Source organism: Phalangium opilio, unplaced genomic scaffold (assembly GCF_054372755.1).
Source record: "Phalangium opilio isolate 3A_F unplaced genomic scaffold, DU_Popi_V2 ptg000009l_1, whole genome shotgun sequence".
Lineage (NCBI taxonomy): Eukaryota > Metazoa > Arthropoda > Arachnida > Opiliones > Phalangiidae > Phalangium > Phalangium opilio.
In genome coordinates, this window is record NW_028324146.1 from 35,199 (window position 1) to 51,765 (window position 16,567).

Sequence of the window (16,567 nt, forward strand, 5' to 3'; positions counted from 1 at the left end):
GTTTTTTTCTGGGTTTTATTGTGTATTTTTTGGTTGAATTGGGTTTTTCTGGGTTATATTGGGGTTTTATTGGGTTTAATTGGGCTTTTAAGGGTTTTTTCTGGTTTTTATTGGGTTTTATTGGCTTTAATTGGGTTTTTGTGGGTTTTTTTGGGGTTTTTCTGGGTTTTATTGGGTTTCTCTGGGTTTTATTGGGGTTTTCTGTGTTTTATTGGGTATTTAATTGGGTTTTTCTGTGTTTTATAGGGTTTTTCTGGGTTTTATAGGGGTTTTTGTGGTTTTTTTTGGGTTTTTGTGGGTTTTATCGGGATTTTTCTGGGTTTTATTGGTTTTAATTGGGTTTTTCTGGTTTTTATTGGGTTTTATTGGGGTTTTTCTGGGATTTATTGGGGTTTTTGTGAGTTTTATTGAGGTTTTCTGGGTTTTTTATGGGTTTTTCTGGGTTTCATTGGGGTTTTTCTGGGTTTTATTGGTTTTAATTGGGTTTTTCTGGGTTTTATTGGGGTTTTCTTGGTTTTTCTGGGTTTTATTGGGTTTTTCAGGGTTTTATTGGGGTTTTTCTTGGTTTTATAGGTTTTAATTGGGTTTTTCTGGGTTCTATTGGCGGTTTTCTGGGTTTTATTGGGGTTTTTCTGGGTTTTATTGGGGTTTTTGTGGGTTTTATTAGGGTTTTTGTGGGTTTTATTGGATTTTTGTGGGTTTTATTGGATTTTTGTGGGTTTTATTGGGTTTTTGTGGGTTTTATTGGGGTTTTTGTGGGTTTTATTGGATTTTTCTGGGTTTTATTGGGGTTTTGTGGGTTTTATTGGGGTTTTTGTGGGTTTTATTGGATTTTTGTGGGTTTTATTGGGTTTTTGTGGGTTTTATTGGGGTTTTTGTGGGTTTTATTGGATTTTTCTGGGTTTTATTGGGGTTTTTCTGGGTTTTATTAGGGTTTTTGTGGGTTTTATTGGATTTTTCTGGGTTTTATTGGGGTTTTTGTGGGTTTTATTGGATTTTTCTGGGTTTTATTTTGGTTTTTGTGGGTTTTATTGGATTTTTCTGGGTTTTATTGGGGTTTTTCTGGGTTTTATTAGGGTTTTTGTGGGTTTTATTGGATTTTTCTGTTTTTTATTGGGGTTTTTGTGGGTTTTATTGGATTTTTCTGGGTTTTATTGGGGTTTTTGTGGGTTTTATTGGGGTTTTTGTGGGTTTTATTGGATTTTTCTGGGTTTTATTGGGTTTTTCCGGGTTTAATAAGGTTTTTTGTGGGTTTTATTGGGTTTTGTGGGTTTTATTGGATTTTTCTGGGTTTTATTGGGTTTTTCTGGGTTTAATAAGGTTTTTTGTGGGTTTTATTGGGTTTTTGTGGGTTTTTGTGGGTTTTATTGGGTTTTTGTGGGTTTTATTGGGTTTTTCCGGGTTTTATTGGGTTTAATTGGGTTTTTCTGGGTTTAATTAGAAGCCGTAATTAAGGAAAATGCTCAACTTGGGGTAGCGTCACACTTCTAGTTAGACTGTTACTTATAATTTTCACACTGAGCTTTGGAGGCTCGTAACTCTGGTTCTACTAGAGATAGGGGGATGTCCTTTGAGTATGTTATAGTACTATTTGTCCCCTTTCCAAGGATACTTAAAACTTAGAGCTATGACAAACAGGGGCCGAGTAATTAAGGAAAATGTTCATAACCACTATACTCTCCGTTGGAATAGCGTTACACTAAACTTTGGAGGCTCGTAACTCTGCTTCTAACCTTTACGTGTTACTGTTATGACGTTTAGCTTAGGATAGGGTTGTTTTAGAGACATTTTGACCCTTAGAAGGGCAGATACGGAAGGTTTTTCCCGTTTTATGGCTCTATCTATCTCACTCGTTTAACCAACCCACTGTGTCATTCGTTTAGCTTGCCCACCCCTCGACGCGTAACTTAAATCCGCTATATCTTTTAAACCGTAATAGATAGAGCTAATTTGAAAGCAGATCTAGATAGAGCACTTAATGAAGATTATTAGCTGTAATTTTCATTAAATTTGAATGATAATTAACTTAATTAGAAGCCGTAATTAAGGAGAAAACCACTGACACTTGTAGCTCACAAACCCCTCGACACAAAACTTAAAAGCGCTATATCTTTTAAACCGTAATAGATAAAGCTAATTTGAAACTTGAGTTAGATAGAGGACTTAATGGAGATTATTATTTGTAATTTTCATTAAATTTGAATGATAATTAACTTAATTAGAAGCAAAATAAGATTTTATGGTATGGGTGTTTTCGGATCTTCAATTTCAAAAAATTCCGCTGCGTTAATAGTGTGGCGCCATCTATACAATACAATCTCAAATATTATTTGAATTTAAACCTACAATGTTTAATTATTTTGATTGCAGGTAGAACTAAACCTTATTTAGACAAAAGTAATTCTGCAATTAGTTCTTTGAAACAACAAAGTTTAAATTAATCACAATGCAGTTCAATTTTCCACATATAGATGGCGAAACCCGCCTATCAAGATACAAGTATAGACGGAGTACCAAGAATATGTGTAGCTAGAGCGAGAATGGAGAAACTCATCCCCGGAAAGGCCTTCTCTGTGTCGTTACTGTCGTCGTGACGTCGTAATCAATCAAAACTACGCAATATTTATTGGCCACAATGTCCAGTGAGCCCCTCTTTAGTTTTTAAAAGCATTATAGGACATTAAAATATTGTTATACAATGCTTAATGCTCTGTGCTTATTTCCGGTCCTATCTCTGGCCGGCATCAGCTGAGTTCATCATGGCAGCCTGTGCTTAGCTCCTGTGTGACATTTCATGTTTGCACCTTTAATTAGTTTATTTAAACCAAGTTCTTTCGTTAATTGCAATTAAAAATGGTTAAGAAGTGTTCAAACCATGATTACGCGAAAGAAACTTTAGTTTTTTATTGAGTTTTAAAGGCCAAAGGTAATCGAAAAAGCAATAATTATGGAAAAGTACCAAGGCTTAAGCAATGTTTAGATAGTGTAGAACACGAGATAGGCCTTTTTAAATGTAATTAACGCGTTCTAATTTAATATTAGGGGCAACCCGCTGCAATAATGGATACAAAACAACCCCTCAAAAGTACTTGGGCGTTTAAAACCAGTCGTGTTATCCAAGTAGAGACTGTTATCAAAATACATGCATGGCAAGGAGCTGTACAGCCGCTACATCGTTCTCCGCTGAAAGATCACTTTGTGTGGGCTCATACAGTTTGAAGAAACTAAAGAAACACTTCGTTTAATGCCTGGTAAGTACCTCTTTAATTAATTATCGTGTCCAATTATAATAGCATTAAAATGTAAAGAACTCAAAAGGTACTGGCTCCGAATGGTTTACGTTAGGCTTAGGTTTTATGGCTCGTAACTCTGTTTCAACTAGAGATACAGGGATGTCCTTTGAGGATGTTATAGTGCTATTTGTCCCCTTTCCAACGATACTAAAAACATAGGGCTACGACAAACGGGGGTCGAGTAATTAAGCAAAATTTTAATAAATATTCGCTCCGTTGAATTAAGACTGACTTATTTTACAAAACACCCATTAACTCCGGTTCTACTAGAGAAACGGGGTTGTCCTTTGAGTATGTTATAGTCCTATTTGTCCCCTTTCCAACGATACGAAAAACTTAGGGCTACGACAAACAGGGGCCGAGTAATTAAGCAAAACGTAAACAAACCCCCCTCCATAGGAATAACATTACACCCAACTTTGGAGGCTTATAACTCTGGTTATATTAGAGTTACGGGGTTGTCCTTTGAGTATGTCATAGTCCTATTCGTCCCCTTTCAAACCATACTAAAAACTTAAAGCTAGGACAAACAGGGGCCGAGTAATTAAGGAAAACTTAAACAATCAAACCCCACCATAGGATTAACATTAGACTATACTTTGCAGGCTCGTAACTCTGGTTCTATGATCCTATAGTCCAACGGGGCAAGACCGGCAGGTCCAGTCTAAGAAGGCCAGTTTCAAAAATACTCACCAAGGAAAGAAATGAAAATGAAAACTCATTCAAATTTGTAATTTTTTAATAAAATTCGTGGAAATCTCAGTGAAACTTTTTTAATACGCTTCTGAAACCATTTTTTTCCGATTCCTCGCCTTGAAATTAATCAGGAAATATATTTTCCTTGTTAATGTACCTTAATTAGAAGCCGTAATTAAGGTAAATGCTCAACTGGGGGAAGCGTCACACTTCTAGTTAGACTGTTACTTATAATTTTATGGCTTTTATTGGGGTTTTTGTGGGTTTTATTTGGGTTTTTGTTGGTTTTAATGGGGTTTTTCTGGGTTTTTGTTGGTTTTAATGGGGTTTTTCTGGGTTTTATTGGGGTTTTTGTTGGTTTTAATGGGGTTTTTCTGGGTTTTATTGGGGTTTTTGTGGGTTTTACTGGGTTTTTATATGGTTTAATTGGGTTTTTATATGGTTTAATTGGGTTTTATTGGGGTTTTGTGGGTTTTATTGGGTTTTTATATGGTTTAATTGGGGTTTTTGTGGGTTTTATTGGGTTTTTATATGGTTTAATTGGGTTTTTATATGGTTTAATTGGGTTTTATTGGGTTTTTATATGGTTTAATTGGGTTTTATTGGGGTTTTGTGGGTTTTATTGGGTTTTTATATGGTTTAATTGGGTTTTTGTGGGTTTTATTGGGTTTTTATATGGTTTAATTTTGTTTTATTGGGGTTTTTGTGGGTTTTATTGGGTTTTTATATGGTTTAATTGGGTTTTATTGGGGTTTTGTGGGTTTTATTGGGTTTTTGTGGGTTTAATTGTGTTTTTTGTGGGTTTTATTGGGTTTTATTTTGTTTTTATAGGTTTTATTGGGGTTTTTCTGGATTTTATTGGGGATTTTCCGGGTTTTATTGAGTTTAATTGGGTTTTATTGGGTTTTTTCTGGATTTTATTGGGGTTTTTTTCGGTTTTATTGAGTTTTATTGGGTTTTATTGGGTTTTTCTGTGTTTTATTGGGTATAGTTGGGTTTTTCTGGGTTTAATTAGGATTTTTGTGGGTTTTATTTGGGTTTTTGTGTGTTTCTCTGGGTTTTTCTGGGGTTTTATATTGTTTAATTGGGTTTTTCTGGGTTTTATTGGGGTTTCCTTCTTTCCAACGTCTTTTTGCCTTTCTAATTTAAAATTAATTTAAGTTTAATTAACCGATTCTGACGTAGAAAACTGTGAGGAATCGAATGAAAGTGGTCCCAATATCGCGCGACTAACGGTTCATTAGTTATTGCACTAATTAAGACCATCCCCGTTCCAAACTGTGGAAACACCCTGTACATTATTGGTTCCAATTTATGTTGATATTCAATTATTCATTAATTAGAGTTAAAACCTTAATTACCTTAATTTCTAAATGAATACTCTTATTGTGTGTTGTCACGTGACCCGTTAAATATATTTTTCTCGTTAATATCCCTTAATTAGAAGCCGTAATTAAGGAGAAAACCACTCACACTTGTAGCTCACAAACCCCTGGACACAAAACTTAAAGGCGCTATATCTTTTAAACCGTAATAGATAGAGCTAATTCGAAAGCAGATCTAGATAGAGCACTTAATCAAGATTATTACCTGTAATTTTCATTAAATTTGAATGATAATTAACTTAATTAGAAGCAAAATAGGATTTTATGGTATGGGTGTTTTCGGATCTCAAATTTCAAAAAAAGCCGCTGCGTTAATAGTGTGGCGACATCTATACAATACAAACTCAAATATTATTTGATTTTAAAACTACAATGTTTAATTATTTTGATTGCAGGTAGAACTAAACCTTACTTATTCATAAGTAACTCTGTAATTAGTTTTTTGAAACTACAAAGTTTTAATTAATCACAATGCAGTTCAATTTTCCACATATAGATGGCGAAACCCGCCTATCAAGATACAAGTATAGACGGAGTACCAAGAATATGTGTAGCTAGAGCGAGAATGGAGAAATTCATCCCCGGAAAGGCCTTCTCTGTGTCGTTACTGTCGTCGTGACGTCGTAATCAATCAAAACTACGCAATATTTATTGGCCACAATGTCCAGTGAGCCCCTCTTTAGTTTTTAAAAGCATTATAGGACATTAAAATATTGTTATACAATGCTTAATGCTCTGTGCTTATTTCCGGTCCTATCTGAGGCCGGCATCAGCTGAGTTCATCATGGCAGCCTGTGCTTAGCTCCTGTGTGTGACCTTTCGTGTTTGCACCTTTATTTAGTTTAATTAAACCAAGTTCTTTCGTTAATTGCAATTAAAAATGGTTAAGAAGTGTTCAAACCATGATTACGCGAAAGAAACTTTAGTTTTTTATTGAGTTTTAAAGGCCAAAGGTAATGGAAGAAGCAATGTTTATAGAAAAGTACCAAGGCTTAAGCAATGTTTAGATAGTGTAGAACACAAGATAGGCCTTTTTAAATGTAATTAACGCGTTCTAATTTAATATTAGGGGCAACCCGCTGCTATAATGGATACAAAACAACCCCTCAAAAGTACTTGGGGCGTTTAAAACCAGTCGTGTTATCCAAGTAGAGACTGTTATCAAAAGACATGCATGGCATGGAGCTGTACAGCCGCTACATCGTTCTCCGCTGAAAGATCACTTTGTGTGAGCTCATACAGTTTGAAGAAACTCAAGAAACACTTCGCTTAATGCCTGGTAAGTACCTCTTTAATTAATTATCGTGTCCAATTATTATAGCATTAAAATGTAAAGAACTCAAAAGGTACAGGCTCCGAATGGTTTACGTTAGGCTTAGGTTTTATGGCTCGTAACTCTGGTTCTACTAGAGATACGGGGATGTCCTTTGAGTATGTTATAGTCCTATTTGTCCCCTTTCCAACGATACTAAAAACATAGGGCTACGACAAACGGGGGTCGAGTAATTAAGCAAAATTTTAATAAACATTCGCTCCGTTGAATTAAGACTGACTTATTTTACAAAACACCCATTAACTCCGGTTCTACTAGAGATACGGGATTGTCCTTTGAGTATGTTATAGTCCCATTTGTCCCCTTTCCAACGATACTAAAAACTTAGGAATAGGACAAACAGGGGCCGAGTAATTAAGCAAAACGTAAACAAACCCCCCTCCATAGGATTAACATTACACCCAACTTTGGAGGCCTATAACTCTGGTTCTACTAGAGATACCCGGATGTCCTTTGAGTATGTCATAGTCCTATTTGTCCCCTATCCAACGATACTAAAAACTTAGGAATAGGACAAACAGGGGCCGAGTAATTAAGCAAAACGTAAACAAACCCCCCTCCATAGGATTAACATTACACCCAACTTTGGAGGCCTATAACTCTGGTTCTACTAGAGATACCCGGATGTCCTTTGAGTATGTCATAGTCCTATTTGTCCCCTATCCAACGATACTAAAAACTTAGGAATAGGACAAACAGGGGCCGAGTAATTAAGCAAAACGTAAACAAAGAAACCCCACCATAGGATTAACATTAGACTATACTTTGCAGGCTCGTAACTCTGGTTCTATGATCCTATAGTCCAACGGGGCAAGAAGGGCAGGTCCAGTCTAAGAAGGCCAGTTTCAAAAATACTCACCAAGGAAAGAAATGAAAATGAAAACTCATTCAAATTTGTAATTTTTTAATAAAATTCATGGAAAACTCAGTGAAATTTTTTTAATACGCTTCTGAAACCATTTTTTTCCGATTCCTCGCCTTGAAATTAATCAGGAAATATATTTTCCTTGTTAAAGTGTTAGTGACATAATTTTCGTCATCCTCAAACTTATAATGCGGAAAAAATCCTTGAAAAATCTAGTTTATTATGATATATTTACTTTTTATTTAGTTTCGTAGCAATTTGTTAAATTGCAATCAAAGTTTTGTGTTTGGAAAAGGCCTAGTTGAGATTTTCTTTCGTTTGATGACGTAGTAAGGAGAAATTTTCACTCTAGATGTCGCTCACGTGACGCGCCTGTTAGTGTCGCCGCGCCGCGTTAAGCCTAATTTATTCAGATTCGCGCGCGCGCCGCATTAGTAGACTCGGGAGTCTCGCGCTTGGCTTTTCCGCGAGATGCCGTGAGTGACGTATCAAGGAGAAAAACCCGCCAAAAATCATCTCCGCAAATTTGCCTTTGTCCCCCAAATTTCAAGTTTTCAAAGTGTTTTTTCTGTGTTTTCCCTCATAATTAAATATTATTCAAGCATATTTTTGGAATCAGAAGAGTTTAAACTCTCAAAAAAGTAAGGTTTTCTTTAGATTTGAGATAATTTTTAAATCACGTCGCTATTCCTTTAATGTACCTTAATTAGAAGCCGTAATTAAGGGAAATGCTCAACTGGGGGAAGCGTCACACTTCTAGTTAGACTGTTACTTATAATTTTCACACTAAACTTTGGAGGCTTATAACTCCGGTTCTGTTATAGATACCCGGATGTCCTTTGAGTATGTCGTAGTCCTATTTGTCCCCTTTCCAAGGATACTTAAAACACAGGGCTACGACAAACGGGGGTCGAGTAATTAAGCAAAATTTTAATAAACATTCGCTCCGTTGAATTAAGACGGCTTAATTACTCGGCCCCTGTTTGTCATATCCCTACGTTTTTAGTATCGTTGGAAAGGGGACAAATTGGACTATAACATACTCAAAGGACATCACCCTATCTCTAATAGAACCAGAGTTACGAGGCTGCAAAGTTGGGTGTGACGCAATTCCTGTGGAGGAGACGAACATTTTGCTTAATTACTGGGCCGAGTAAGAGATTAGAGAGGCGAGGCCCAGAGGGAGAAAGGGGAGTCCAGTCCTTACCCGAGGAGGTGGAGGAGGCTTCCTTCCTCGAGTTGGGCGGAGACGCGCTCCAATTCATATTGGGTGGCCTTCAGTCAGACTTCGATCACTTTTCTTGGGATCTTCGATCAGCCTGTAACCGCGCGCGCTTTCCACCAATAAACCGAAACCACACACGACTACGTCATTAAGTTAATCAAATGTATTTATTAGAACATAAACCCGGTTAATTAAATACACAATCCGTTAGTAAACAAGTAAACAGAGTCAATCAAATACTGTTATCTGATTCCGATGCCGTTACTCCACCCCAACTGCCCCCATTCCCGGGCCACCTTCGAATATATCCCCTGGGGCCTCCGGGGATCAGCCAATCCCGGCTCTCGAGCAGACGACGGGTCTAACGTGTTCAGCTTCCTGGCAAGTCTCAGGGGCGTGCCAACCACGGGGGCAGCGGGGGCAAAGGCCCCCGCTCTAATTTTCCAGCGGGGGCACCGCCCCCGCTCTGGTGACTGAGTCTAAATAGTAAAAAATTTCATTGAAGGTGGAATTTTCATTACCCAGTGTACAATTGTTGTGAGAGGAAGTCAGTTTTTGGAAGTGATTAAGAAAATACAGGTCTTAATCATTAACATGTTCCTAATATTTATAAATAAATTATTTGAAGTTCTTCAATTTTTACTCCGCGTAGTTATGTAATAACCAATGGAGTCCCCGTTATTTAATGTGATGCATGCGAATAGACAGTGCACGTAATTCCTTAAATATTGCAATCGTAAAGGGGGATTGGTAAAAGTGACAGCTTTGATAGTTCAAAAATCGTCGCTCGAGGACGGTTTTGAAGTTCAGTATAAAGCTCAGGTTGTAAAGAGAATTGTGAAACTTAACTTAAGACATTGTAAAAATGTAGAATCATTTTTAAACTAGTCCTGGAAAAGAATTTAGCATTATTTGATAGTCTCGAGAATATATCGTTCCTGACCAGTTTTTGTTTACACATACTGTATAGACATAATAGCTATAGCAACCACGGTTTTCTATACAGTATAGTGTTTCAATTCTTTCGCATATAACCGTGGCTAATCATAGAGCTGCCAGCTTCAAGAGAGAAAGGGTGTATAGCCGATAGCACTTCAAATTATTGTAGCTATCATATTTGGAAATAATAGGTAGGCTGAAGACATATTTTCTTCTTACTATTTTCTACGATGTACGAAAAGAGAAAAATGTATGCTCAACTAGAAATGGCACCTTATAGAATCGTAGCCACTATATCCCACGAGTGTTGAATTGGTCAGGCATTAATTCTCACGTTCATGCGGACATCAGGGAGTAAGGAACGTTAGAGGGAGTTTTGATCTAATGCTAAAAAAACCGTCATACAGTGGCAAATGGTAAAGAAAGTGGGGGGTAGGAATTTTTATCTCCGTTCCTCAATTTTTGCTAACGCGCAGGCGCGAGTGACGTCGTTTACTACCGCCAGCAGAGAGAATTTAAAAATTATCTCTGCAGCCAGCGCCAGCTTCCGCTTCCATCGACTGCTGCCCCACTCACTCTGTTCGACTCGCCGTCGAGATAACCGGGAAGCCCGGAAGTCGAATTTGCGGTATCGTTCGGTAGGCGTTATAAAATATTCAACGTTTTAAAGCTCAAGTTTCGAAATTTTTTGAGACATTTACCAAGTCTTCAACTAAATATTATAACATTTTCTTTAAATTTCAACATAAATATAGCTCTGAGAATAAAATTAGACACGAAAACTACACTAAGCCTTGGTTAGATATCATCGGCTGAGACCGAGCGGCGCATCTCGAGCCGCCGGCAGCCGGGCTTGCCGTAACGGCGAGAACAGAAAAATACCTCGTTAAAAAACAGATGCACGACGGTTTTTAAATTTGACGCATGCGCGCGGACACCGCGTTGAGTCCCCGAGTCAGCGCCAGAGAGAGACGATTTTAGCCACGAATCTATCGAACTTTAATACTCCCTCTAACGTTCCTTACTCCCTGCGGACATCTTCATAACTTTATAGTGCATGCGAGATACTGTATAGCCTTAGATCATTGATGAGTGCTGAACAACATTGAGGTACTACAAGTGAAACAATTTTTACACAACTTTCCTTACCAGTGTGGGATTTTGCCCCCGCTCCCGTAAAAAGGTTGGCACGCCCCTGGCAAGTCTAGCGGGGATCCCTGGTATCTATTAGGTCCTTCCACCCAGTGGGGAACTCTCGTAACGGGCTCCTAGTTTCAGTTTCGGTTTGCGGACGTCGCGGTGTCCTCAATCGGACCGCGGACCCCGTTTTGACAGCGGATGACGATGGGAGGAAGGGAGATGTCCGGCACCACCAAAGTTAACGAGGGCCGAGTCGAGAAGGAAGGGGTCAAAGCCTCGGAGTCGGAGCTTCTATTACGAGTGAGAGAGAGAGAGAGAGAGAGAGAGAGAGAGAGAGAGAGAGAGAGGGGGGGGGGAGGAGAGAGAGAGAGAGAGAGAGAAGGAGAGAGAGAGAGGAGAGAGAGAGAAGGGAGAGAGAGAAGGGAGAGAGAGAAGGAGAGAGAGAAGGGAGAGAGAGAGAAGGAGAGAGAGAGAGAAGGAGAGAGAAGGAGAGAGGAGAGAGGAGAGAGAGAAGGGGAGAAAGGAGAGAGAAGGAGAGAGAGAAAGGGGGGAGAGAGGGAGAGGGAGGGGGAGGGAGGGAGAGAATGAAAGAGAGAGAGAAGGGGAGAAAGGAGAGAGAGAGAGAGGGGGGGGGGGTCGTAAATGACCACTCGATCGGCGCCGGTTAAATTCAGACCAACTTCGCCCACCTACAACGCGCGGACGAGACGATTGGCGAGTCAAGAGGGAGGGAGGGATGGATGGAGGGAGGCGGAACGTACCTGCGTTGTCAGCAAGAAAACGGAATATTGGTGGTCAGTCTGGAATAATTGGATCCTTCTTTGGCGCTCGTCCAAGCTCCTGATCGTTCCATCCAGTCTCAATACCTTCCAGTTCCTGCCAATAGCGCCAATCGTCAAACGTCGTCTTCCCCAAGATTGAATTGAAGCGATTCAGACTTGCTCAGTCAGGAGAATCTTTTGAACAGAGTTGGGCACTCCTCCTTAGATAGATTTTTTTCCTATCAAACTATCATAGATGGCGAAACTATCAATTCTTCTGGCTATATTTTAGAGTGGAACTCCTTCTTAGATAGATTTTTTTCCTCTCAAACTATCATAGATGGCGGAACTATCAACTCTTCTGACTATATTTTAGACTGACATTGCTGGTTAGATAGATATTTTTCCTCTCAAACTATCATAGATAGCGAAACTATCAACTCTTCTGACTATATTTTAGACTGACATTGCTGGTTAGATAGATATTTTTCCTCTCAAACTATCATATTTGGCGAAACTATCAATTCTTCTAGCTATATTTTAGACGGGCATTATTTGTTAGATAGATTTTTTCCCTCTCAACAAATCATAGATGGTGAAACTATCAAATCTTCCTTCAATATGTTAGATTGGCTCTCATTGTTAGATAGATTTTTTGCCTATCAAATCAAATTTAAATCTTTAGGAACGACTAAATTAATCGATTATTTAATTTCCGGACTTTAAATTTGATTGTTTTCGATCAAACTGATTTGGGCTCTACCTACTTTTACTCTGTTTAATCGATTCCTGATATTTCCTGATTTTGTAGAATTTCTAATATTTTCATATATTCATATAATTTCCATAATCTCATTTATCAAGTTTGACTTTTAACTGTCTATAGTTCAAAAGCTACTATCCAAACTTTTTCAAATTATTCGCCCTTGATTTAATCTAAACCATCTACTATAAACGGTTAACTAATAATAATTAAAGGCAAAAATTGCAATTAAAACTGTGGGTAATAAAAATCAGAAAATCTACACTTTAATTTATCTAATTCTACGTTTGGATGATTTCGTGGAATCGTTCTTCCTCCTCGAGTAGTCGTTCACATCAGTGACAGCACGGAGCTTCTATATACAAGAAGCTCCGTCTTCACAGTTTGAACTGTTGAACCATCGTTTATTTTATTTTTATTTATTTGTTTGAGAGGGTTATAACGACCACCAAGTACAGAATCTTCTTATAGAATAAACCTACACTTGCTAACGTTCAAATATATTAAAAACTTCGATATCATTCAAAAAACGACTTATCTTTCCAGAAATTTTCATAACTATCAAAATTGCCTATCAAAGATTAGCACATAATTTTTTAAAATGAAATCAGAAAACAGATGTCGCCAAATAAACTCACTCAAAGAATCAATTTATTTCTCAAGGATTAATGCCTATCATTTTTTATGATTTCTAAAAGATGGGGTTAGTAGCCAGATCACGTTGAGAATCGATATTTTTCTCTAGAAGATTTCAACGAATCAATGAATCATATCAACTTCGAGTGCACTTTCTAAGCTATCAAACTCAATCGATCATTATAATTCAAATTTTTCTCGAAAATAACTATCAAAATTGATACTTTGATAGGGGCAGATTTAGTTTTCTATCGTATCAAGTGGTAAAACTATCAAATGATATGATAGTGCCCATCTATGCTTTTGAATGATATCGAGTATTTTGGAGGAGAGGCTGAAGACGAGGGTACGATGTCCTTCCGCCTTCAGATTGCCCAGCAATTTGATCAAGACCCTCCATCTTGCCCGATTCTTTCAACAGCAAGACAGGGTCGACGTTCAAAGAGACGGCGCCTCGACCTCGACCTCGCTATACCAATAGAAAGAAGAATAAAATAAAAAAGGTCACTTCCCGACCAGGATGGAAGGTGGCATTCATTTTGCGTTGAACCAGATCTATTTCGTTCCCCTGTGTACTTCCCCCTGAATTTTCCAGGTTTTCCCCCTATATGGAGTATCCTATGGAGCAAATGTTAACGAAGGAGGGGGGGACAAATTGGACTATAACATATTGAAAGGACATCCCCGTATCTCTAGTAGAACCAGAGTTTTGAGCCTCCAAAGTATAGTGTAATGTTAATCCTATGGAGGGGGTGTGTTTGTTTACGTTATGCTTAATTCCTCGGCCCCTGTTTGTCGTAGCCCTAAGTTTTTAGTATGGTTGGATGGGGGACAAATTGGACTATGACATACTCAAAGGACATCCCTGTATCTCTAGTAGAAACAGAGTTGAGAGCCTGCAAAGTTGGGTGTGACGCAAATCCTGTGGAGGGGACGAACATTTAGCTTAATATCTCGGCCCATGTTTGACGCAACCCCAAGGTTTTGGTATAGTAAGATGTGGGGCAAATAGGACTATAACATACTCAAAGGACATCCCCCCAACTCTAGTACAATCAGAGTTATAGGCCTCGAAGGTTGAGTGAACCGCGCCTTTCCTATGGAGGGAGTTAAGTTTGTTTACGTTTTGCTTAATTACTCGGCCCCTGTTTGTCGTATCCCTATGTTTTAAGTATCCTTGGAAAGGGGACAAATAGGACTATGACATACTCAAAGGACATCACCCTATCTCTAGTAGAACCAGAGTTATGAGCCTCCAAAGTTTATTGCTAAAAATCAAAAGTAACCTAATAACAATAAGTGCGACAAAAATAAGTTGACGGAGATATTGAGGTAGCCTCAAGTTTAAAGTATCCTCGTATGGGGAGCATAGTGCACTATAACATATCCAAAGGAGATCCCTGTAGCTCCAATAGAACGAGAGTTATGAGCCTCCAAAGTTTAGTGTAAAAATCATAAGTAACCCAATAACAATAAGTGAGACAAAAGATGAGTTGACGCACATTTTGCTTAATATCTCGGCCCCTGATTGGTGGAACCTTAAGTTTTAAGTATGGTTGGAAAGGGGACACATAGGACTATAACATACTCATCTCTAGTAGAAACAGAGTTACGAGCCATAAAACCTAAGCCTAACGTAAACCATTTGGAGCCTGTACCTTTACACCAAACAGGGGGCGAGGAATTAAGCAAAATGTTAATAAACATTCGCTCAGTTGAATTAAGACGGACTTATTTTACACAACACCCATTAACTCTGGTTCTACTAGAGATACGGGGTTGTCCTTTGAGTATGTCATAGTCCTATTTGTCCCCTTTCTAACGATACTAAAAACTTAGGGTTACACCAATCAGGGCCTTACTTAACCTAACGTTACTTAATTTTAACAAATTATCCTACAATTAACCTTGAATAAATAATATTTATTGAAGAAACTGTATTTTGAGTGTGCGAGCTAAAGTAGAAATTAGCCACTTCATAGACTTTCCTATGCCCCCTTCTTGCCCAGGTGGGGATAAAACCTCTTAGACTGGACCTGCCCTTCTACCCCTTGGACATACTCAAAGGACATCCCCGTATCTCTAGTAGAAACAGAGTTACGAGCCTCCGAAGTTGGGTCTAATGCTATTGCTATGGAGGGGTTTGATTTTTTACGTTTTGCTTAATTACTCGACCCCCGTTTGTCGTAGCCCTATGTATTTAGTATCGTTGGATGGGGGACAAATAGGACTACAACATACTCAAAGGACATCCCGTTATCTCTAGTAGAACCAGAGTTACGAGCCATAAAACCTAAGCCTAAGGTAAACCATTTGGAGCCTGTACCTTTTGAGTTCTTTACATTTTAATGCTATTATAATTGGACACTATAATTAATTAAAGAGGTACTTACCAGGCATTAAGCGAAGTGTTTCTTTAGTTTCTTCAAACTGTATGAGCCTACACAAAGTGATCTTTCAGCGGAGAACGATGTAGCGGCTGTACAGCTCCTTGCCATGCATGTCTTTTGAGTTTGACTGAAGATAACAGTTTGTAATTGGATAACACGACTGGTTTTAAACGCCCCAAGTACTTTTGAGGGTTTTTTTTCATCCATTATTGCAGCGGGTTGCCCCTAATATTAAATTAAAATGCGTTAATTACATTTAAATCGGCCTATCTTCCGTTCTTCCCATGATTAAACAAACATTACATTTCCTTAAGCCTTGGACGTTTTCTATAAACATTGGTTTTTCGATTACCTTTGGCCTTTAAAACTGAATAAAAAACTAAAGTTTCTTGCACGGAATCATGGTTTGAACACTTCTGAAGCATTTTTAATTGCAATTAACGAAAGAACTTGGTTTAATTAAACTAAATAAAGGTGAAAACACGTAACGAACAAGAGTATCCAGGCCAGGGCCAGGCTGCTAGACAGACTGAGCTCAGCTGATGCCGGCTGCAGATAGGACCGGAAATAAGCACAGAGCATTAAGCATTGTATAATAGAATTTTAATGTCCTATCAATGCTTTTAATAACTAAATGGGGTCACTGGACATTCTGGCCAATAAATATTGCGTATTTTTTATAGATTACGACATCACGACGACAGTAACAATGCAAAGAAGGCCATTCCGGGGATGTAGTTCCCCATTCTCGCTCAAACTGTCTACATTCTTGCTACTCCGTAAATACTTTTGACTGGCTAGGCGGCTAGGCGGGTTTTTTGAATTTCAGATCTCCGTCATTTTTACTTTAAATTTTCATTTTCGATTTTAAACCCTAATTAAATTTAATTTATGGCTTAAATTAACTTGAATAAACTAAAAAGAGTCCAAAAAAGCCGAAAATGTTGGTTTTGAGTTTGTAGAACTGATAGGTTTTGAACTATTGACCTCCGAACTTGAAAACTTAAAAGGGAAATTATGCAAATTCTATAAAGAGTTTTGAAACTTTCTTTAGGTCATTTTGTAGATAATTTGATGGGGAATCCAACGCAAGTAACCCCGTACAGATCGGGTTCGTAGTTTGAGCCCTATCTCGAAATTT

The 16,567-nt window shown here is 38.2% G+C and overlaps 3 long non-coding RNA genes across 3 annotated transcripts; 2 read left to right on the forward strand and 1 right to left on the reverse strand.

The window, feature by feature from the left end:
• The first annotated feature begins 2,735 nt into the window (after positions 1–2,735).
• LOC149712150 (uncharacterized) lies at positions 2,736–4,055 on the forward strand. The gene is made up of 3 exons (XR_016370247.1): positions 2,736–2,926; positions 3,043–3,251; positions 3,899–4,055. It is a non-coding gene; the product is annotated as an uncharacterized LOC149712150 (long non-coding RNA).
• Positions 4,056–5,949: 1,894 nt separating this feature from the next.
• Positions 5,950–7,635, forward strand: LOC149712151 (uncharacterized). The gene is made up of 3 exons (XR_016370248.1): positions 5,950–6,327; positions 6,444–6,653; positions 7,479–7,635. It is a non-coding gene; the product is annotated as an uncharacterized LOC149712151 (long non-coding RNA).
• A 5,707-nt stretch (positions 7,636–13,342) lies between these two features.
• On the reverse strand, positions 13,343–15,971 carry LOC149712152 (uncharacterized). The gene is made up of 3 exons (XR_016370249.1): positions 15,730–15,971; positions 15,430–15,651; positions 13,343–13,505 (listed from the first exon to the last, which is right to left on the reverse strand). It is a non-coding gene; the product is annotated as an uncharacterized LOC149712152 (long non-coding RNA).
• Between the last annotated feature and the right edge of the window lie 596 nt (positions 15,972–16,567).